Here is a 19,418-nt window from a genome sequence, read left to right as displayed (position 1 = left end):
ATTTTTCACTAGAAAAATTATTTTTAACATCATTTATTTTACTTTTAACAATAATAAAAATAGCTGTTAATATATTTATCAACTATTAGATATTAATAATCTTATATTTTATTACTAAAAAATTTTAATGATAATTATATAATTTTTAATAAAAAAAATTTAATTATCACAAAAAATATATAATTATCATTATAATATATATTAGTAACGAAAAATATATAATTGCCAAAAAAATATAAATTAAATAAAGTATATAAAATAATTGTTATATTATATCCATTAAACATTTATTATTAAAAGTGATTTTTTTTGTTAAAAAAATTATTTTTATTACAATGATATTGGTTGTATTACTTGTATATAATATTCGTTTGTAAAACTTTTTTTTATTATTTTTGTTACTTACGATATCTTCTAATTCGATAGTCAATAATTAATTTGTTACGGATCAAAATTTTATTTAAAAATTTGTTATTGGCCAATAAATTATTGCATGTATAAAATAAAATCGAATTTACTAAACAAATTCAACTTATTTAACGAGTGCTGTAAACGTCATTAGTAATACCCCGGGTAAAGTACGGCCCAATAGCGGGAAACAAGAGTATATATTGGCTTATAAGCGATCATTCCCAAAGCCTGACAAAACATACCGAAAAAATTATTGAATCTCAATACTCTTACACGATATATAGTCCAAAGAGAACAAAGAGCACGCAAGTCTCAAGATTTCCACACATCACACGGTCCAAATTTGATGAACTGTTTAGACTTTAGACAATACTCAGAACTCTTCCGAAAAATAAATTGTTAACCATTAACCAAACATTAGAGTCATCATCACAGAATATTCAAATCTTTTGAATTATGGGTCATGCTATTATGACGAGTGCAATTTTCTTTCTCATCTGATCTGCTTAAATGTCGTGGCTGCAGCAAGTGAAGATACGTGTAGTTATGATCTCCAAAGGTCAAGACATAAACTGGTGTTATTGCAGAGGTGATAGAAATCTCGGTCAATTTTCTTTGATTACCATGAATTAATTGAAAGCATAATGTAATGATTAATTTATGGTTTTCTTTTTTGGCATCTCCAGTAATTTTTTAGTAATGGAAAATAGATGGAATGGGCTGAGTTGCATGGTGTCAGGAGCTTTCGTTAGTCTTTGTTGGGTGATCCGATAATAATAATAATAATAATAATAATAATAATAATAATAATAATAGAAGAAAACAGAAGCAAGTGGTAGGGTTCATCCGTTTGAAGGAGAAATTGCAGAGAGAGGATTCATTCGGTGGTGAATCCCAAATTCCCAATGCCTTTTTCCCACCGCCACCTGCCCTATATTTTTCCACCTAGAACTCCAATGCATTTTTGGCTTTTTCCAACCTCTCTCTCAAATATTTTATTTGGCCGCTGTATCCACTCCCAAATATTAACAACATTCTTTACTTATTTGATTTTAAATAAATCAATATTTTTTTAAAAAATAAACTATTATTTTTATTCACAGAAATCTTAAACACAAATCTATTTACCAAAAACAAAAAATATAATTATATCCATAAAAAATAAATTTTGTACAATAAAATTATTTAAATGCTAAAAAATTATTTAAAAAATCTTAAATTATATTTTTCCTAACATCTCAATACCCCCTCTTCCAAATTTTAATTCTATTTTTATCTTTTTTCATTAATTTCATTACCTCCTTTACTAACACCACCATCATCACTACCATCGCCAATAATCAGCTTCACCTTTTTCATTCTCCAATATCACAATCATAAACAACTGCAAGTAATTAAATCACAAAAGCATTCTATTTTTTTTTCAAAAAAAAGAAGTTATGAAAACGAAAAAAGGCATTGCGATAGGACCTCCAATCGAACCAAGTTGTGCCACTACTATCAACACTGTCTCTATTTTTTTTTTGTTCCAATTCTGCATATTGGATTTACAGATGATGAAGAAGAAAAGAGAGAGAAGGAAGAAGAGGACGAAGAAAATGGAAAAGAAGATCAGATATCTTCTTCTAAAAAGATGAAACTGACAAGGAAAGCGCTATTCGAACCACGAAAAAGAATGATTGCATAGTTTCAAAGCAGAAAAACAATTACTTTACTGTGGAATGATCGATTCAATTTCGACGATCACCTGCACCAACACTTACTCTTTTACCGCGACTAGGACCAGCTTTGCTGCGTTGACGACTCACTCCTCCGTTGTCCAGTTTGTGAAGGTCAACGCCTTTCGAATCAGGGTGGGGGCTCATTTCATGGAATTGGAGATTGAAAAGAGCCACAGAGATGTGTATCATTTCACATCAGAGCTGGCAGAAGAGAAGAACGCAAGGCATATAGCAGAGAAACAGTTGCAGAAAATAAAGGTTATAGGAAACAAAGGATCATCATTGTTGTTGTTATTGTTGTTATGATAGTGGAGAAGGAGGAATGAGAAGAGGCTGGCGGTTGATGGCGGTGGTGGTGATATTGGTAAAGGAAGTGGTAAAATTCACGAAAAGAATAAAGGGAGGGTTGAGATTTGGAAGAGGAGTGTTGAGATTAGGGTTAAAAAATTGGTAATTAGGGATTTTTAAGTGATTTTTTAACATTTAGATAATTTTGTCATACAAAACTCATCTTTTAAGAATATAATTGTAATTTTATTTTTTTTGTGAGTAAATTTGTTGGCATTTAAAATTTTTGTAGGTAAAAATAATAATTTATTTTTTTAAATAAAACAAAAAATCATTAATTTAACTAACTTAATATAATGTATTTTATTTTCTTTCAATTTACAAATTCAAATTTTTTTTATATTTTTTCTGAAATTTAAATTAATATTTTCTAATTTTTTTAATTTGAAAATTTTAAATCACCATTTTTTTTCAAAATCAAATACACATCATTATCAATATCACTAAATTATATGAGTACGTTTACATTTATTTGCACACTTATTGCATATTACCAAAATGTCTAATGCCTGTTGTTCCTTTAGTAATTAGGTAAATTAATTAACAATAATATAATTTATGAAACTTCATTTAGCACAACCAGTTGCAAACTGCTTCCCCCAAAATAAAAATAATTAATTACAATTTTAAATTTAAATTGAAGTTCAATTATTCATTTTTGTTAAACGCTACTCTACTCCACTATCTTTCAAAAATTAAACATAACGCGCAACGTATAAAAAAAGATTATTCATATAAAATATCATCCTCCAATTATAAATTATCAAATATCACTTTTATTCAAAAAAATTTTACTTAGACAGTATTATGGAAAAAATTTTAACTTATATTATTTTACGTCTTAACGTCCAATACCTACAAATCCTAAATCTTAAACTCTAAACTCTAAATTATAAATTCTAAATTTTAAATTTTAAATCCTAAATTCTAAATCCTAATTTTTTAAATATAAAACCTAAATTGTAAGTTCTAAAACCTAAAAAGTATTATAAACTCTAAATTCTAAATTCTAAATTCTAAATTCTAAATCCTAAACCCTAATTTTTCAAATATAAAACCTAAATTGTAAGTTCTAAAACCTAAAAAATATTATGCACACTTACTTAAGAACTAGTAAGCTAACCACTAGACCAATCCAACTTGATTAATATATTTTATCTTTTTATAATTTGCGCTGAATCAAAACATTCTCCATCCAAAAAAAAACTATATCAGTCCAAAATACCTAATAACAAAAAACAGTGTAAACCTCTCTCCACACTTATAAAACCAATAAATACCCAAAACCCCAAGGTTACCAAAAAACAACCCACAAAAGGCCAAAAATTATTTTCTAACAGTTATCACTTATCACAACTTAAATAAGGAATTATACCTGACAAAAAAAAGGGAATTATAAACTCTCTTAATAATAACAATCTCTCTAACATTTTTTGTTTTGTTTTGAATTTTTTCTTATTTAAATTAAAACAATGTGGTATTTTTCTAATTAATATTAATTTATAGTTTATATTTTTAATAATTTTTATAAAATTCTAAAAATAGAAAATATAAACCAAACAGTTATAAGTTCTTGATAATAAGCTTTAAAACAATTTTAATTTTTCTATATATATTTTTTTAAATTAGATTCATTTAAATTTATAAAAAGAACAATATTACAAGACCAATATAATTTATTATTTTTTATTAGCAATCTGTAAAAAATATTTAAAAATATTGACTATAAATATGACTATGATAGACTACTATACTAAAAGTATTAGATTGCAAATCAATATATCTTAAAATTGTTAGTTCTTATATATGTTTGTTTTCTTATAGAAATTATCCTTATAGATGTAAAAGGAAATTGTTTGGTTATAAATTATACATTATCGTTTAGAACTACTTTTCTAAAAGTTCACACGTCTTTGTCGACATTGTAAATGGAGACACATTACACAAGAACCTGGATAGACCGCTAGAGTAAACATATAGAAATTGCATTGAGGTGTAGCTAGTCAAAATGCGTGTGATCAATACACATAACACTTGATAGAAATGGCATCAAAGTTCTTTTGAATACATGCATAGACACGCATGTTGAATTTTGAAACATAAATGAAAAGGAAACTCTTGTTTTCTTCGATAATTTTGAGCTTGATCCATAAGAACATGCAAGCTGTGTAGAGTTGAAAGTGAGCAATAATGTAACCTACCAATGAGACTATTCACCACGACTCGACTTTTTGTGGTTGCCACAAATTAATTTGTCTAAACTCAGAATATATGTAAGCTGTCATTGGTGGACACTCTTGTGGAATAATAATAAGGTTTGAAAAGTAATTTTAATAGTTAGAAAAGTTTTGATTCTAAAAAATAAATCCTTATCATCAAAGGGTCAAAGTATATATATATAAAAAATGCTTTAGTTAAATTTGACGGTCCAAGATCCCAATAGTTCTATCCTACTTGCACCAGCAGAGAGCGATCGAGGACCATTGCATTCATCCAATCACTAACTCATGAAAGCTTACAACAATAAATTTTCCTTGAAGCGAAACAAATTTCGCCGAAATACAAAATTAAAATAATAAGATAAATATATTGGGATATCGATAGAGTGATTAGTGATTATTTAAGTAAAAATATTTTTATATAAAAATAATAATTATGAATTGCTATATAATATAATATATTTAATTAAATTAGTTAATATAATATATTTCAGTATTTTAATTATTATTATTATACTTACACAAAGATATATTTTTTGTTTTTTATGGTATTAATTTTTAATTTAAAAGGTTAAAGATTAATTTATCATAATCTGAAGAGTAAAGCTAGGGAACTAAAAGCATATCAGTCAAAACCCAGCCAAATATCTTTGGATGAATTTAAAATTTTTACGAGTTAATATATATGGATGTTTTTTCTACTAAATATTAGAATGTTTCTTTTTCATATTAAATGGATGTTCTTTTATATATTTTTCGAATTTGTGATTGTTAGAAGTGGATAGATTAATGTGAGAAAAAAGAGGAAGGTTTTTATAGGTTTTAATTAGGTTTACTTAATCAATTTAAATTTTTTTAAATTTTGAATTTAAAAAATTTAAATTAATTAATTATTGATATAAATTAATATAGTTTTGTTTAGTTTTTTGCTGATAAGCTTTTGGTTCCTTATACTTTTTCTAAGAATTACAATAAAAGTGCCGTTAACTAATAAATTGTTGTATATACAAGTTTAAACTTTCATACATTTATTTAAAAGAACGAATGAGTTGACCATTCAATTTACATAAGTTGTTTGGTAAAAACATATTTACATTCATCTTATTATTAAGAGAGAATGATAAATAGGTCCTTAACTTTTTGGTTCATGAACATTTAAGTTTTCGACAATTTAAAAATATATTTAACTCTCTGACTTTTTTAAAATCTAAACCCATCTATCTCTGTGTTCACTTGGATTTATTAGACTCAGTAAAAAAATTAAATGACTTTCGTTGTATTGACGTGGCCGATATACAGATGGACACGTAGGAGTGTTTTTGAAATGGGCCAAATTAATCTAAGAAATCGATATATTTAAATTTTAAAAAAGTCAAAAACTTAAATATACTTTCAAATCCTCTAGATCTTAGATGTATGTGAGTCAAAAGATCAAAAATCTATTTATCATTTTTTCTATTATTTAATTTGGACTTTAGAGTCGGTGTATATATGCAGTGTGAAAAGTGTGAGGAAATGGTGGCGCGTTGCGGTCATGCAATTCGTCGTCTTATTTGTTTCTATCTGAATTGGTCTTTCTATTTCTTCTTCCCATTAATTCCTACGTCATGCCTTGTAGACTTGGGAGGGATACCATTCCATCCTCAACTCAAACTCCAACCGACTCAACCATCCGAAACTATTAGGAGGATTTGTCATAACGATCTTTCTTCGAACAATGTTTTGCTTCTTTTGACCTCCCTAATGCCACCTGAACTGCGAAATCTGAAACAGAAGGAAACGTAAAAGTTGAAACCACGTTATAAAACTGCTGTTTATAATTTATATTATTTAATTTTCAACCCTAATTATTTATAGGCTTCCTTGCGGAGAACGGAGACCAGAGTTTTGCCCCTTTTCTTAGCCTTATAACCATCCATCGATCATCAATTTGTTCCAAACTTTTCTAAGGGCGCCGCAAGTTTGAACATACACACACAAGTTCAATTTCCCTCAATAATGTCGTGCTTATCGTGTGAATTGGAGGATATATATCATTCTATTAAGATGAGACCTCAAAGCCACCAGTTAGGTAGAAGTGCATGTGATTCATTTGCGGTATAGTATTTGATTTTTGGTTTACTAGCTAGGGAAAACCAATAATATTTTCTTGGTGATTTACATACTGGACCGCCATACAATCACAATATAATATTTTAAGAGGAATGGTAAACACTCGAAGTTTTTGTGATTTATAATCATTAATTAGTTATTACCAATATTTTTAATAATGTAAAATTATATTCAATAGTATAAAATTATTTCTGACCAAATTTTAATAAAAGTGTCGACTTTAATATTTTCTCATATTTTAATGCACAGTCAATGTTAAGCCGACAACGACACTTTCATATTCAACACTTTGATGGTGTAGTTCCATCTGTTTCAAATTGAAAGAACAACCTAAGATATCTTCCTTCTTATTATTCATTCTTTCTTATTCATATTGAAGGTAAGTAAAGGAAGCTATATATATTAGTGTCTTTCTTTTGGTGGTGGGGCATGTAACAAGTAAGGATCGGAATCCGTGTTATATTCAAAAGAACCATTTAAAGGGACTGATTAAAGTCACTATAAATTCAAATTTAATTTTTGTAATTCTGAAATAATGCTTGCAAAAGTTGGTACATATGAACATATATACAACCTTCTTTTTTCTTGATCTAATTAATTACCATGGTCAATGTGAAACACCGGTTTAGTAAGCTTATGGTGCTCAGTCTCCTTTTGAAAGTGATCCATTAGACTTGGCTGACTTGCTATTATCCAAATACTATATATAATACAAAAAATAATAAGAAAAAGTTTCATAATTAATCAGAAGTAATATATATGTGATATAATATTATTATGACCTATCAGTACAAGCAGCATGCATTGACTGTTATTTATATATATATAAAAGTCAAGTTATTATAAGACATTTATAATACATAATGGGTTCACATTTCAAATGGAAACGTAATACAATGACAGAAGATGAAATTATTACTTAATTAATTATTATATTTTCAATTAATGAAGAAATGGTCGCCATTCAATTGCTACCCTAACCTAATAATTAAAGATTCGCTTCCTACATACCAAACTAGCTAGCTAAATACATTTATTTTATTTTATTTTTTCATCTAAAAGGAAATAGAAATCATCATTTTAGCAGTTTGAAAGGTGAAATAAGGACGAGTTTCGCTATAAAGTTTGTAATGTGAGGTGTATATAATAGCTATTATATACAGTATATACAAATTCGAATCTGTTAAGATTATTAAAAATAATTTTTTATAAAAGAATTGTTTTTTTAAATATATTAAATAAAAAATTTAGAATGTATGATAAGATTATTATTAATAAAAATTTTCAAATACTTTAATAAATAAATTTGACTAAAAAATTATAAGCTTGCACTTTTGGTCAATGCTTCTTAGAACAATTTAATTAGCAAAATCAATAAATTTATTATGTTTGATTTAGTCAATGAAATCCGATAACAACATACAATGGATACAATATTTATTATTCATCATAAAAAATATTTATTATGTAATGTAAATTAGATAATACTAGCTAAACAAAATAAAAAAAATATTTATAAACAAAAAAAGTAAACTATAAATAAATAAGAAAGAACTAATAATGAAAAGATTAAAAGCTACTAATATATCCTAGACATTGTTTTTAATGAATAGTATATTTTGTTGGATTTAAATTTGTCGTTTTTATTTGATGTTATTTTTGGATCAGATTCGAATTATATATATTGAGTCACCTAATCTATTTTGAAGCAATTTTTTACAATAAAAATATATATGTTTTAGAATGAAATTAGTAATATTATATACTCATATTATATTTTTATACTTTAATTAAGATTTTTTATATTATACAATATTATTTTTATTTTAAAATAATTTATTTTGATATAAATATGATATAACATTTGTTAAATTTAATTTTTTTGTAAAAAATATTATTTTAATATATAAAATTTATATATATATATATATATATATATATATATATATATATTAAATTTGATCTGACCCATCAATCACCACAAGAAAAACGTTGAGTACCGTCGAATTTACCGTCGTCATCCTGAAGTTGATGATATAAACGACGTTGAAAATTGTTTACTAGCAGACTATTTCGTTTGACACAAATTATTGACAAACTTTTTGTCAATTTTTCAATGAATTTGTCAAGAATGAGTTACTGGTAACCGTCAGATTATTCCGACAGTAATTTTGGTACCAAGTTATCGTCGGATTTCTCCGTCAATAAATCCTACGATAATTTTATTTTTGGCACACTTAAGCTGCAATTAGTAGTCAAATTAAAATTTTTGTTAACAAATTAGGGCAGAAATTCAAAATTTTCAGAAGCAACAAATTATTTTATTAAAAATAAATGGTCTGAATATAATAAAATTTCACAAAAGTAGAATACAATGAAGTAGGCATAAAAAATTTAAATTTCTAAACTGTACATATCCTGATAATCGTCGTCGTCATCGTCTTTTCCCTGCTGAGGCGACGGAGTAGGTGCTAATGTCGAGTCCCTCCAATGCGCATCTACTCGTTGTATACTTCCATTTGCTCTCGCAAATGATCTAGTTGCTCCAGCTTCTCCGCCAGGTCCGAGCTGATGGCAACGACTCCTCTCACGCATGCAAGAAGGTAGTTGTATCTCTGCCCATCCTGCTCCGCTTGTTGGTGAACCTCCTGTGTCAGCTTCTGCATCTCCTCTCTCAAGTCGACAACTTCATGGGGATCGGCAAGGCTGGTGATAGAGGCAGCGGTAGAGGAAGCGGAGGAGCGGAGGCCACTAACGAAGAACGACCCCAACCCAAAGCGGTAATTCTTGTGGGATTCAGAGGCGGTATGGTGCCAAACCCTATCAGGATCTACCACTGAGGTCTCGGAGCCAACTTCGTCATTCCCACTAGGAAGCTGAGACTGCTAGGTCATGGCCTCCAATCTTTGCGTGTAGTCCTATTGTAACACACACGTTGTGATTAGAAAAACAGTTAATTAACTTCAAACCAAATGAATTTAAAACTTAGAATTAATTGAAACTCACATAATGGACCGCAGACCGTTCGTCAGCAAATCTCTTCTCCTTGTTGGCCTTTAAAGTATGGGTATACTTGAAGGTCTCTGCCAGTGTCTCCTCACGATGGTGCCTCACAATCTAACGACTTAGACTAAACATATTCAAATCAAACAATAAAATAAATAAAAAATAACAAATTCAAGTAACTATTAACAAACATTACCAAAACTTTTTACTAGTCCGCTCTTCGTATTCATGAAGGTCGCCTACCCACCCGTATACTTCGATGACCTCGGAGAAGCCTTGTTAGCGACGTTCGTCAGATAGCGACACTTGAACCCATCATCATTTCTAAAATGGGCTTCCAGTTCCTTCTTGATAGATGGACAGATTCAGGTTGTTAGGTGGTCGCGCCCCTGACAAAAGTCTCATCATCTATGAAGTCGTTTAGCTGCTCGGTGGTCATAGATCTTTTTGATCATGAGATTATGTTCTGTATCCCATATGAATTTCAACTATACAAAGTGATTCAACAACATTAGTTAGTCAAAATAAAATACAGTTCAAATATGATTAATTTAACAACATTGGGTTCTTACTACCCACTTCTGAAACCATTGCCCTATGGTCTTAGCAGGGATCTTCGTGTAGTTCAGCCACATGTAGTCGTACATAGACTTAATCACCTCAAAGATCTCCTGTGTACATGCATTATTGTTTGGTGCAAACCTATCAATGAAAAAACTTAAGATTAACAAACACATAGAAACATATAAACCTTAATAAATTCAAAATAGATTGCGGATAAAAGACATTAAAATAGTATGTACTCGCCTACATGCCATTAGGCCAAATCCTCAGTCAGATAACGGGCGGTGGTAGAGAGGCATCCTGCTGGGACGCATTAGAAGAATCACCCACCGTGGCCTCTATCGCTGGATCTATAGGAGACGTAGCAGAAGGAGGAACATACTTCGGGTTTAAGATCATGATGAATTGCTGGTCCGCTGGACCCGCCTGTAACATTACAGGGGTCGACAGAGTAGTCGGGGTAGAGGGAGATGATTGAGCGATAGTCCTTGGGGATTCGGTAAAAATCCTTCCTCTAGCATGACCACAAGACCCACTCGATCTATCTTTACTACCTATCGTCATGTCTGCAAACACAATAAGAAAAATGCTGAGTACCATCAGATTTACCGTTAGAATTAACGTCAACCTGTACCAACGGCAGAAAGAAAAAGAAATTTGTTGCCGTAAAATATTACCGTCGGATTTTTTGTCGCTAAATTTGATGGTAATTATTGGTGCAAAAACAGAAGTCTTGCGCACCAATGCTACCGTTGAGAAATTTTGACGATATCACGGTTTAGAGAAATGCGTCGTTTTGGTAATTTATCGTCGGATTAATCCTATGGTAAATTAAACGGTAAATGTAGGGCTGAATTCAAACGTAAATCTCTTCCCCCTCACTTGTGCGATGTCTTTCTCTCTTTACTTGCTCTCTCTCTCTCTTCTCATCCGCTCTCTCCCTTGCCGTGCAGCTCTCACCGTCGTCACCACTAGAATAGGCCGTAGTCATCGCCATTGCGTGTGGAGCACCCATTATCATCGCCGCTGCACGTGGTCGTCGATTCTGGTGCTGTTGCTATCCCTGTCACATCTTTCGTTGCGGCTGTTATTTACGTCGCCGTCACCGCCGCCTCTATCACCACCATATTAAAGAGAAATTGCAACCATTTATCATCAGATTGGTTTGTTGGTATGGTTATTATATTTTTTTTAGATTATTTTGTGAGTTTAACATTTTGTTAGGATTTTTGTTAAAGCAATGGTTATAGTTATTTAATTAAGTATATTATTAGGAGTTGTTGTGTTAATTTGTTAGTTGAATTAAGAATTAGGTTTTAATTAATTGGAATAATGAGTTGTATCTTTTCTTTCAAATTATTTTTTGAATTAGTTTCATCTTGTGAATTTAATAAGTTATCATTTTGTTTAAGACAGTGCTATTTTTTTAAAATTCAATTAGAGTTTTCTTCTTTTGTTGTCTGTGCTATAATATTTCAGGTTGATTTTCTATCTCTAAATATAATAAATTGTTTAAATTTTATGTTGCCTTACTTTTTCTATGATAGAATTTTAGGATGGAAGCAGGAGAAGGTCGCGTAGTAGCACCTTCTCGAAACCCTTGTTTGCTGGATAATTGTAGAGTTATAAGAGGTTGCACACTAGAACAGTTAGGATTTGATGTTTTATTGAATGCCTGTATGTTATAATTTATGTCTACAGTTGTTTTCTCTATGAAACTGTTATATTTATTCGATGGATGTCTCTGAATTAAGGAGAAGTTCTGTCGAATTATCGTTTAAATTGTTTAAAACATGTTTGGTTTGTCAGAAAATAATAATTGTATTTGGTGTGAGGTTCTAATTATAGGGTAAACTCTGGTGAATTTTCTAAAATTCTTAATAAGTGGTGTTGTTGGTTGGATTCTAGGACGTGTGTTGCAATATGCTTCCAAATCATCGTCTACGGATGTATGATAGGAATAACGGTGGACGGAGGGTTTAAATCCTGAACTCTTTGAGGGGGTTGACGTGTTTGTTGCGTATCTTCAACATTAAACCGTTTAGGTCTGAAGTGGTATCTAGGTGTCTGTATCATAAGTGTCAACTGACTAAGTGGTCAGGTCTTACGAATATAACGCTTCACATCCACCGTAATGGGTTCAAGAATGGGTATTGAATATGGGCGGAGCACAAAGAAATGGACGAGCATGGAATTAACTAGTCTACCTTAAACGTGAATAGTTTTGATCGTCAAACAATGAGGGTTCGGTTGGTGCGAAACTAAACATGGAAGAAATGAATTGAGAGGGTAACCAAGAGAGATTCAACGAGATGGTGTTTGATGCAATAGGTATTATGAAATTGGAAGACGTTGAAGAAGAGCCTACACCCGGAGGTAAAGAGATTTTATCATCTGTTAGAATCTACGTCGAAACCTTTATTCGAGGGATCCGTTCATTTGGAGTTGTCCGCATGTGTTAGAATGACGAGTATCAAGTTTAAGTCAAATCATACCTAAGATTCTTTTTATAAGTAGGTCACCATTTGCAATGAACTGGTATTGTCGGGACCATTGGCATCCCTCGAAACCACTATAAAGCAAAAAATTAGTTTCAAAATTGAGTCTAAATTCAGTAAAAATTGATTGTTGTCAGAATAGTTGTATGTTGTATTACAAGAGGGATGCAAACCTACCTGAATGTAGATTTTGTCAGTCATCAAGGTTTCATGTTAAGAGTGAACAGGTCAGTAAATGATGGTTAAAAAGAGTTTCTAGGCTAAAACGATTGTTTGCATTGATTAGTTTGGCACCGCAGATGACCTGGCATAGCACCAACAAAAGAGAAGATGGAATTATGCTGCACCCATCACACGGAGAAGCTTGGAAGCATTTTGATAGGGTGCATCCTACATTTGCGAGCGAGCCTAAAAATGTTAGACTAGTTTTGTCCTATGACGTTTTGCACTGAATTCTAATTTCGGTAATGCGTACTCTTGTTGGCCTGTAATTGTGACACCTTATAAGTTGAGTCCCAAAATGAGCATGAAGGACCCATACATGTTTCTTACTTGCATCATACCTGATCTCAGCAATTCAAAAGCCAAAATAGATGCCTTCTTGCAGTCCTTGGTAGATAAGTTAAAAAAATTATGGATCCATGGTGTAGAAATATTTGATATTTCGACGAAGACAAACTTTAAACTCCATGATGTGTTGATGTAGACTATTAACGACTTTTTTGCATATGAGTTGTTATCAGGTTGATCAACTTAGGGCAGAATGACATGTCCTATTTGTATGGAGGATACAAAGGCATTCTGATTTACGAATGACAGTAAGAATTCGTGGTTTGCCATAGAAGATTCCTTGACATGGATAATCTTTTTCGGTGCAACAAGGACTCGTTCAAAAAGAATAAAACTAAACAAGTAGAGGCAGCCGCGAGGTTGGGTGGTAGGCAAGTTTGGGAACATGTTAGTAAAATACCAAGACTTGTCGATAACGAGGCAAGTGTGACACCTCCGAAATATTGCATGGAGCATAATTAGATTAAATAGAGTATATTTTAGGAGTTGTCTTATTGAAAAGACAACTTGGTTCGACATTGTCTTGACGTGATGCGCATTGAGAAAAACATGTTTGATAGCATTATGTGCACAGTAATGGACGATGTGCAAACAAAGGATAACGATAAGGTTAGGTTAGACTTGGTGGACATTTTCAAGCGGCCAGATCTGAACTTAAAGAGACTTGAGAATGGGTGGTGGGCTAAACCAAAGGTGGTGTTCGCTCTAACGAAGGAACAGTGATAAAATGTGTGTATGTGGATTATGGGATTGAGGTTTCTTGATGGTTACACCTCTAACTTGAGCAGGTGTGCAAATGTATCAAAGGGTAGGCTTGCTAGATTGAAGAGTCATGATTGTCACGTCTTCATGGAGTCTTTGCTTCCTGTCGCGTTCAGATAACTTCCAACCAACATTTGGAAACTCCTCACAGAAATAAGTGAGTTCTTTAGGGAGTTATGTGCTACGAAACTTAACCTTAATGATCTCATAGTCATGGACAAAAAACATTCTCATCATACTTTATAAGCTAGAGAGGATATTCCCTTCATTCTTCTTTGACATTATGGAAAACTTAGCAGTACACCTAACGTACCAAGCAATACTATGTGGGTCGATCCAATTTAGGTGGATGTACCTATTTGACTGGATGATTGGGTCATTCAAACGCACGATAAATAATAGAGCTCGAATTGAGGACAACATCTGTGAAGCATTCATAACTAGGAAAACATCCGCATTTTACTCATTCTATTTTCATCTTCATGTTGAGTCACGTAGAACAAGGGGTGGGAAGAACGACGAGAGGGGAGAATTCTCGTCAAGTGGAATAATATATCTAATCTTTTTTCTGGAAGGAGCTGCAATGAGTTTGGGCAGTAACTACTGATTAGAGTAGAATGATCGATGTTGCACATCTGTATGTGTTACTTAACTGTGACCAAATTTTATCCTACCTCATATGAGACTTTTAGGTCTTCGTTAATATTGTAAACAGTAAGATACTAAATTTGTAATCTAATTCAAACTTCTTTATTCTATTCTATCATATAGGTTATTCCAAGAGGTAAATCATGATACATTATTGAACAATTTTTTATACTGGTTCAAAGAATACATCAGCGTGTATCTAACTGACATAACAGATTGAGAACTAGTACCACTTAGTTGGGGCCCAATGAATAAGGTAACTAGCTACCCGATATACAACGTTAATGGATATCAGTTCCATTCTTTACAATAGTTGATTAGAAGGAAAATAAATAACATCTGTTTGGGTTTATGGAGATTCAGGCGGTGGTCATTCTGATTGGTTTGGTGAGTTGCACAACATAATTGAATTGTAGTATTTTTGTCGTACTTTGTACAAGGTGTGCATGTTTAAATGTGAATGGTATAATCTAAGTTCACGACAAGAAATATGAAAGAATAAGGACTACGATATCACTTAAGTTAATATAACCAGGAAATATAGGCACTACGATCCTTTTATTCTACCGCAAAATGCATGACAGATATACTATTTGCCTTATCCGGATTCATGCAAGTCTAGTTGGGTGGTTGTGGTTAAGATTAAGCCAAGAGACCATATTGAGTCTGATAATGGGACAGAGGGTCAGGAACCTTACCAGATTGACGACCCAACTCCTTCAAAAATGGTCATTGACACCGGTGATGCGATCACCCTTAGGCCGGCTGTTATGGATGATGATATCATTGACATTGGAATAAATGATGCCGCACTACCATCAGAGGACGATGGTCTCAATAAGAAGATGGGATCAATGACGATGAAAAGAAAGATGAGTTTGATGATCATGAAACTACTTCGGAAGAAGATGATAAATCTAGATAACGTTAATGTACATATAGTACTATCTTATGTGTTTTTTTTACCAAACTTTGAAAAGAATGTAATATGATTAGCATCGTTTTATGCGTTTTTTTTTTACCAAACTTTGAGAAGAAAGTAATATGATTAGCATTGCTTTAAATATTCTGATTACCATTATTATACCATATTTTTAAATTGTATATTTTATTTCACATTAGATTTAAAACATTGTTTCAATTATTAATTATCAGAATACATTATAGATGGACATAAAGAGATTATTTCAAAAAATAAAAAAAACTACCGTCGAAATTACCATGGAATATACTGACAATAACAACCAAGTTAAATTTCCTAAAAAAAAGAAAACCGTTTCCATCAAAATTATCGTCAGATAAGTCCGCCGGTAAGATGGCAGTTTTTCGCGACAACTTTTCCATCGAAAAATTTTGACAGTATGTTGCATACAATTTCATTTTCTGGATTTATGTATTTCGTTGAAGAATTTGACAGTAATTACCGTCGGACGACAAAATCTGATGGTAACCATTTACCGACGAGATTTATACCGTCCGATTCTATCCGACGGTACTAAGTGTTTTTTTTGTAGCGAAAAAAATATATTGTTAGCACTAATCAGCATATATACTACATAAATCATTTAACATTTAGATTATTTCAAAAAAAATTGACATAATCTCCCCTAAAATTGGATATATATCCACTTTTACGATTTTTACGAATCCAACCAACATCAATCCACAGCATCAGTCAAAACACAATTAAATTCACAATATTTATAGCAGAATATATTAACTTATTTTTATACTTGAATTCATACCATATATACAATGTCATACATATAATATTACAATGTCAAACACAACAATTTATTCAATTCAATTAAAGAGTTTAAATTATTGACAATGAAAAAATTTTAAATAATAAAAATCTAATTAAAAAATTAGGTCAAAATATAAATATTTTCAAATTAGTTAACCTTTAAGAAATAAGTCTATACTTCAAGAGTAAATAGTAGACATCATTATACTATACACATAAAAATATGTTTACATAAACCTACCTCAAGAAAAAATAAGCTATCTAGTTAGCAAGGTTAATTAGTTCTTGAAATTGAATAAGAAGCAAAAAAAGACTCAACTTACAAATTTTACAAGCCTTAGAGTTAACTATTGCTACTATTAAACACTGTATATATAGTTAACTATATTATATTAACTTAAGGTTATAACATTTTTTTGATACATTTCCTACTTCAAAATTCAAGCATCTTGCACTTCTTTCTAGATCCTAAATTAATATATAACTAATTCCTACTTCCTAAATTAACTTCATCCTAAATTAACATATGATAACTAAATCTTAAATCCTAAATTAATTTTAATCCTAAACCCTAAATTAGCATATAATAATCAAATTTTAAATTAACATATAACTAATTCCTAAATCATAAATTAACTCCATCATAAATCATAAATTAGCATATGATAACCAAATCCTAAATCCTAAATTAACGTATCTTTAAACCCTAAATTAGCATATAATAATCAAACTCTACATCCTAAATTAACAAATAACTAAATCCTAAATTAACTTAAACAAGGAAAAACACTACAAGAAAAATGCTAAGTACCATCAGATTTACCGTTGAAAAATCAAATGAAATCCGGCAGTATACTTGTTACCGTCGAATTTTGTATCGGTATTTATCCGACGGAATAAACTTTGCCGGTAACATATTATCCTCATATTTTTTTGTCCGACGGTAATTGTCGTCGGATTTAGCGACGAAATATAGTTAGAAAGCAGACGAGATTTGCTAAACATTATCGTCAAAAAAGTTTCGATGATAATGTTGGCGCCATTTGATATATCTCCGCGCTATTTTACCGTCGAATTAATCCGATGGTAATGTTGACAGAAATGTTTTCTATTTTTTTTTTAGAAAAACTAGCTGTGCGGTTACCGTCAATGTATTTTGTCGGAAGTCTTTTTTTATTTATTACAAACTTTTCATCCATCTGTAATGTACCTTGATAATTAATAATTGAAACAGTACTTTAAACCTGCTGTGAAATATCAAACATACAAATTAAAAATACAGAATGATGGTAATTAAAATATTTGAAAAGATGCTAATTACATTACGTTAGTTCTCAAAGTTTGGTAAAGAAATACATATTATAGAACTATATTTACATTAGTGCTATTCAGATTCATTATCTTTGTCCTCTGGTTCACCATCCTCCTCTTCTGATGTAGTTTCCTGATCATTGCAATCGGCTTCCTCATTTTCATTGCCATCGACCCCCGTCTTCTTCTTGAACATCGTCGTCCTTTGGTTGTAGTGCGTTGGCATGTAGAACAGGTTCAACGATGTCATCATCCATAACAGCCGACCTAAGGGTGATCGGCTCACCAGTATCAACCACCATTTTTGGGAGTTGGGTCATCAATTTGGTAAGATTCCTGACCATCTGTCTTATCATCAGACTCGATGCGACCTCTTGGGTTAGTCTTAAATACAACCACCTAAATAGACTTGTATGAACCCAGATAACACAAATAGTACACATGTTGGGCATTTTTAGATAGGATAAAAGGATCGTAGTGCCTATATTTCCTGGTTACATTAACTTCAGTGATATCGTAGTCCTTGTGCTTTCATGTTTTTTGTCGTAAACTTGGATCATACTGGTGTGGTATTTTACAACCACACTACTAACCAGCAAGTGCACCGGGTCGTACCAAGTAATACCTTAGTGAGTAAGGGTCGATCCCACGAGAATTGATGGATTAAGCAACAATAGTATTTGATAGGCTTAGTTAGGCAAGCAGAAATTGGTTTTGAGATGTTTAAAAGGTTTAAGTTTGAATGCAAAATATCAAAAGTATAGACAATTAAATAAATTGGGAATAAAATATTGAGAAAACAATTAAAGCTTCAGAGTTATCTATTTTTTCGGATTAACTTTTATCACTAACTAATTTAATTATGTAGGATTTAATTTATGGCAAAGTATATGTGACTAGACCCTAATTCCTTAAACCTTCCTAGTCTCCTCTAAAATTCATTAACTGCCAATTCCTTGATCAATTAATTCCAATTAAAGGGTACATAATCAAATTCCAGTTTGCATGCCACAAAAACTCTAATTACCCAAAGAATAAAAGGATTATATGTCACGTATCCCGTTAAATCTAGATAATTAGAATTTAGGAGAATATGTTTTCAAGCTGTTGTTCAAGTATAGAGTTTTTCCAAGTTATACAAGAACTCAAATAGAAAGAGGGTCATACTTCCGTTCCCCCAAATTCATAAGATAAAGAACGAAAATAATTCTTAAATATAAATCCAAAACATAAATTAAAATAGAAAAAGTAATAAAATCAATCCATAAAAATAGACAGAGCTCCTAACCTTAACAGTGGAGGTTTAGTTGCTCATGGAATGTAGAATGTAAATTTGTATAGAATTCCCTAATGGAATCCCTCTCATGTAATCTAATGTACCTAATAGAAGAGAAGTCTCCCCTTTTTATAACTAATCCTAATTAATTTAAAATCTAATTATCTAAAAATAAAAATAATATCTTTTCTAAAAGATAATATTTGAATTTAAATTCGAATTAAT

The sequence above is a fragment of the Arachis hypogaea genome, chromosome 1, assembly GCF_003086295.3.
Source record: "Arachis hypogaea cultivar Tifrunner chromosome 1, arahy.Tifrunner.gnm2.J5K5, whole genome shotgun sequence".
Lineage (NCBI taxonomy): Eukaryota > Viridiplantae > Streptophyta > Magnoliopsida > Fabales > Fabaceae > Arachis > Arachis hypogaea.
The sequence above is the reverse complement of the archived record's forward strand: the minus strand, read 5'-3'. Positions refer to the sequence as shown.